Source organism: Ptychodera flava (assembly GCF_041260155.1).
Source record: "Ptychodera flava strain L36383 chromosome 3 unlocalized genomic scaffold, AS_Pfla_20210202 Scaffold_25__1_contigs__length_14229661_pilon, whole genome shotgun sequence".
Lineage (NCBI taxonomy): Eukaryota > Metazoa > Hemichordata > Enteropneusta > Ptychoderidae > Ptychodera > Ptychodera flava.
The window spans coordinates 2,653,840-2,660,115 of NW_027248279.1; positions in this window are offsets into that span (position 1 = coordinate 2,653,840).

Genomic DNA, 6,276 nt, shown 5'->3' on the forward strand with positions numbered 1-6,276 from the left:
TTTTGAGTAAACCAAGCCCGTCATCCCGGTATAAGCCGATATGATCCTTATATATATATATATATATATATATATATTATATATATATATATATATATATATATATATATATATATATTCAACAATTAGTCATTCTGTGTTTTAATGAAATTGGTGTCATGTCAGTTGTAAGATAGGGACTTAAAAGTGTCAATTCTAAAGTTTGAGTACAGTATTTTTGAATGAGCTGTATGTATTCCAACTCTCTTTATACATAAGCAGATGTCCAGAACTGTTGTAAGGAAAATGTGATTGAAATATTATTGCATGTTGCTTTCTAATACTTAATTCTCATAGAGAATACAGAAAAGTATCAGGAACTGGCCATGCTTTTCATATGAAGGGCATGCTGAAAAATATGTTTGATATTTTAAAGAAATGCGCCCAAGGGTGCGCCGAAACATTTTAAACATACAGATATCTCAAACATATATATGTCAAATATATAAAGTTTTGCACTAGGAAAGGGCTCTAAAAATATGTCTTATTATTATTAAAGAAACTCGCCCGAAGGGCGCGCAAAAAATGCAACTCAATGCTGAAATTTGTGGCTGTCACAATGCATTTTATGCAAGTATGAGCCCTTGTTGAACTTGAAAAACACACTAACCCCCGATTGGGCATTTCAAAAACATGGTGACCCCATCACCAAAGTCAAAAATAGGGTACCACCCCCATGAATCCATCGCCGCCCTCCCCCTGGCTGAAGCAACTAACCAGTCCCTTAGCTACATGCTCGCGTGTACCTCCACCATGCCCCTTGTGTCAAATGCCCCGAGAAAAGTTCAAGACCAAGAACTGCTGTCTTTTTTACTCAAATTTATTTTCATCCGTCATTGCGCATGGGTTTATGGCACCAAAATTTCAGTATTAATTTTTTGTCTTTATTCTCGTAACTGCGTAGACCGCGAAAGTTCATTGCACAGATGATGACGGACTGCAGCGGTCTCAGTGAACGATCGTTGTATGGTTGACGCCGTTGTATGGTTGACGAGTAGCCCTGCATACAGGTCTGTGTGTTCCGGGCAATATACGGCCTCCACCACAGCCGTATAACGCCTGAAAAAAAAACGGGCATGTACACTGGGCTAGGCTACGAGCAGCCCAGATCAGTAGTGATCTCACCTGATAGCAATACCACGATCATTGTTGTGTCTAGCTTTTTATTATTATTGTTGTGGCTAGATCAAAATAAACCGGAAAGTTCCAATGCACTTGAATAGCACGAGCGCCAGCACTATGCGTGTATTAGCTTTCGTCTTGCCAGGGTCTAGTCGCGTATGATACCGGGCAGAGTTCAATCACACTTTCTGAGCACAAGCATCACTAGGTATTACACTTAATCCAAGACGAGTCTGTATGTAAAAGTTTCCCATCGAGTCTGTGTATAAAACTTCCCAGCTAGCTGTATGTAAAAATTTTCCCACCGAGTCTGTGTATAAAACTTCCCAGCGTGTTGTGTCTTCAGAATGAGTTTGTATGTAAAATTTTCTCATCGAGTCTTTGTATAAAACTTCCCAGCGTGCTGTGTCTTCAGAATGAGTTTGTATGTAAAATTTTCTCATCGAGTCTTTGTATAAAACTTCCCAGCGTGCTGTGTCTTCAGAATGAGTTTGTATGTAAAATTTTCTCATCGAGTCTTTGTATAAAACTTCTCAGCTATAGCTCTCTTCAGAACGAGTCTGTATATGTAAAATTTTCCCACCGAGTCTGTGTATAAAACTTCCCAGCGTGCTGTGTCTTCAGAACGAGTTTGTATGTAAAATTTTCCGACTGAGTCTGTGTATAAAACTTCTCAGCTATAGCTCTCTTCAGAACGAGTTTGTATGTAAAACTTTCCAACCGAGTCTGTGTATAAAACTTCCCAGCTGTAGCTGTGCCCTCAGAACGAGACTGTATGTAAAATTTTGCTGTGTGTAGTTGTATCATCAGATCGAGGCTGATATATATAAACTTTTTGCAGCTGTGCTGAGCTGAGTAAATTTCTCACATATAGAACCTCGTTCTGATACAGCGATACTTCATCAGAACGAGGCTGTGTATATAAGATTTTGCAGCGCTGTCAGATACTGTAAACGTCAGCAGCTGCCTCGAAAACGAGGCTTGATGTAAAATCTTCGAGCTGTATCAAAGTCCGATGTATGTATGTATGTATGTATGTATGTATGTATGTATGTATGTATGTATGTATGTATGTATGTATGTATGTATGTATGTATGTATGTATGTATGTATGTATGTATGTATGTATGTATGTATGTATGTATGTATGTATGTATGTATGTATGTATGTATGTATGTATGTATGTATGTATGTATGTATGTATGTATGTATGTATGTATGTATGTATGTATGTATGTATGTGTGTATGAGTGTATGTATGTATGTATGTATGTATGTATGTATGTATGTATGTGTGTATGAGTGTATGTATGTATGTATGTATGTATGTATGTATGTATGTATGTATGTATGTATGTATGCATGTATTCTACATGTGTGAATGAATACGCTATATGCGTGCGCGTATTTTTTACTATATGTATGTATATGTATGCATACGCAAACATGTGTGGGGCAATGTATCTGTATGTGTGTGTGTATACACACGCACACATATATATGTGTATATATATATATATATATATATATATATATATATATATATATATATATATATATATAATTCCTCTCTATATATACATTTTCCATCTTTTCTATCTCTAAAAAAAGCTTGATTGTGTAAATTAATTTTTTTACATTTGGCGCCCCATAAAGTTCACCATGCTGGATCACTCTACGATCAATTTGAAACTGATGGTAAAATAAGATATTTTAGAACATAATTCCATCACAACATGATGTATCAATAAACCCATCGATACAACGCACACTGCACGCATGAACGCACACTGCAATGCAAGCTGTACAATAAAAATATTTTACAACTATATTAAGCAGAATTAGTAGGCATCATGTACAATGCTCTTTAACAGAAGTTATATTATAACTTTGTCCATACAAGTGAATTAGGTGACGTCATATCCTCAAATTATTTCCTATAATGTATTGCATTATTCATCATTGCGGCGCCACAGCGAGCATAACAATACAAGTTTTTTTTGAAAACGAAAAAAGGACTACACATTTAAAAAGAGGGAAAGTATGCGATCAACCATGTCATAAACAAAACGATAAATCTTGATATTGGTGCACAATATTGATACTAATATCTTACTGTACGATTTATCAATTTGATTGAGTCCTCCCGCAGGCGCGCACTTGTCGTCTTCGTCTGGCTCGCGCCCAGCATGCAGTCCCCGTCCGATACGCTGCAGTATGCAGTACTATGTTGTTTAAAACATGGTTCGCTTCGTTGCGTATAGGTCAAACAAAAGTCAGTACGCCTGCAAACTCCTAGACGAACTGGGTTATGTCAGTGGACATTTAAACGATGCAAGCGTGAAAGGCTAGTTGAACCAGCCATAAATGGGCCAACAACAGCAGCTGTCATCAACTTTGACCGGAAGTGTCTTCAGAAATTACTACGGCACACAGTCCATACAGGGCCATTCAAAGTCTCAGTCTAAGGTCAGCTACTGCTAGCAATTATAATGAACGTGGAATCTCCGTTGATCTAACATCTCGGCCACCTAGTTCTGATGCACTGATTGTAATCAGAGACAACTTTCATTCATCTTTTTTTTTATCCTCGGCTGTGGTTTCGCCTTGCCTTGTTTACGACATCGTGACGGAGACCCTCTAGTATCTTTGTCAACTTTACCTTTCAAGCATCCGTTTACATCAAGTTTAATCGTTCGCCGAAATAAAATAGCTCTTCTCAAGAAGCCATCTAAATTAAATTTATAGACACAATTGTAAATGAAATTTAAACATTTGAATAACATTGTTGAGCTCGTTTGATATTGTTACAATCAATCCTGTACTATTAGCAACATAATGATGATCGTATTGATCAGCTGACCATGCGGCTCGCTGATCGCGCTGATGTCGATGCATAAACATTCCGTTTTTTTCATGTCCGGCATTTCACCGTGTCAGCTTTTTTGAATGGCATGATATTGAAAGATGATGTTTCAAGTTCAATATAGACGGTAGGGATGCAATTCCTTTTCATTTCCTTCGAAAATACATCGATTTTAATTCCAATTTGAAGCGTGAATGTGCTGCTCATTTTTTGTGTTGAACGCGCGTTATTCAGTGCAGTGCAGTGTGGAGTGCGTGTAAATGTATTCAGTATACAGATTCAGGGCCGATCGTACCGAGCGATGCTCGCTGGCTTCAAATTCAGTTTAAATTTCCTTTTTATTCGTTTTCAATATCTACAAAGTCACTGTTATTGCCAAACTTAAAAATAATAGCAATAATGCACCCCCTCCTGTGATATGCCGCCTGTATGGCTCAGATTTAACTCCACAGACCAGATTAAACTTTATAACACAAACAGTGATTTATTGACTCTCGCCATTGTTACAGTTACAATTACCCATGAACCTCTGGTAAACAGTAAACTTTCTCTACTGATAGAGGGCGGTGTACATCAGAACACGACATCCCTCTTTTTCTTCAACATGAAGTGAATTGTTTGAAGTCTGTATTCAGAATGTATACAAGTGTCTCAGTCAGTTCTTAATTGCATTTTGACAATGAGCAGTTTTAAACAAAAGCTGAATACAGCAATGAATTAACCACTGAACTTAACAATTCAAATAACTCAATTTTGGAACAATTTAACTCACAGGCTGGGGTGGACTACCCATTATGTGCCTGTTACTTGGGGATTATTCTGCCCCATGACAGTGTCATTCCATGACAAAGTCATCATACTTCGCTGGTAGTTTCCTAGTGCGAGTTGGTCTACTAGGAGTTTGTGACATGCTAGACTCACTTGGATTATCAAGAGATGTTTTAACACATGGTTCTGTTGCAGTGTTAGTTTCAGGATTCACAAAGTTAGTTTCGGGATTTACAAACAGCTTCACATGAGATGTGTTTCGCTTGTAATCAACACCTTCAGGTGATTAAACGGTTACCTGGTTACCATCTTTATGCACAACAGTATGTGGAGTGTCATTGAAGTTAGTCGTCAACTTATTCTTCTTTTCCTGTTGAATCAAGACTTCATCTCCTACACTAATTGTTGATGGTTTTGCACCGCGTCTCAAATCAGCAGTCAGCTTCGATTTCGTTTTCAACTCAGCGTCACGGTCTGGAACTTCGCTATCCTCTTGTTGATGTGTCAACAGGTCTGGTAGTTTGCCACGTAATTTACGTCCAAAAAGTAGCTCGGCTGGGCTGCGTCCAGTTGTAGGGTGGGTGAGTGCCCTGTATGAAGCTAGATATTTCCGTATCTCTCTCTTCCAGTCTTGCTTTTCAGTCTGAGCAATTTGTAGACGTTTCAACACGGACGAGTTCTGGCGCTCAACCTCTCCATTGGCCTGTGCCCATTTTGGAGTAGTCTTGACAGCTTTGATGCCATTGAGCTCGCAAAACTTCATATACTCTTCCGACTTGAACTGGGGTCCATTGTCAGACCGCATCATCACGGGAATACCATGTCGACTGAAGTGTTCCTCCAGACAGTCAATTACCTTGTCTACTGTGGTGGATGTCAGGATATCAACCTCGTAGTACCGACTGTAGTAGTCCACCAGCACTAACAATGAATGACCGGACGGGAGGGGTCCAAGCAAATCGACTGCCAGGTCTTGCCAGGGACCATCCGGTAACACTGTAGACCTCATTGGTTCAGCTGGGTCTGGTCTGGCTACAAGTTGACAACCATAACATGATCGGACGAATCTTTCTGCTGCTCTGTCACAACCTGGCCACCAAACTTTGGTACGCAAGTTCTGTTTGGTGCCAACTACACCGAGATGTCCTTCATGGGCTAGAGTTAAGGCTTGTTGCCTCAGCTTCGTAGGTAGCACAATACGGGTTCCGCGTAGTACCAGCTGTCCAGATCTCCACAGCTCTCCAGTCAAATGTTGATATTGTTTACAGCTTTCAAAATGGCCAGAGTTGATCGCCATTCTCAACTCTGTAAATTCTGGGTCAACAGCAGAAGCCTCCTCAACTTGGCAGGTTGTCAGGGCTTGTGGTGTTGCACGTACTGCCACAAATCTCACATAGTCATCAGCTCCGTGATCATGGTGCTCAACTTTACCGCCAGGTTTCAGAAGTCGAGAGAGAGGGTCAACCACCGTCTGCTTGCC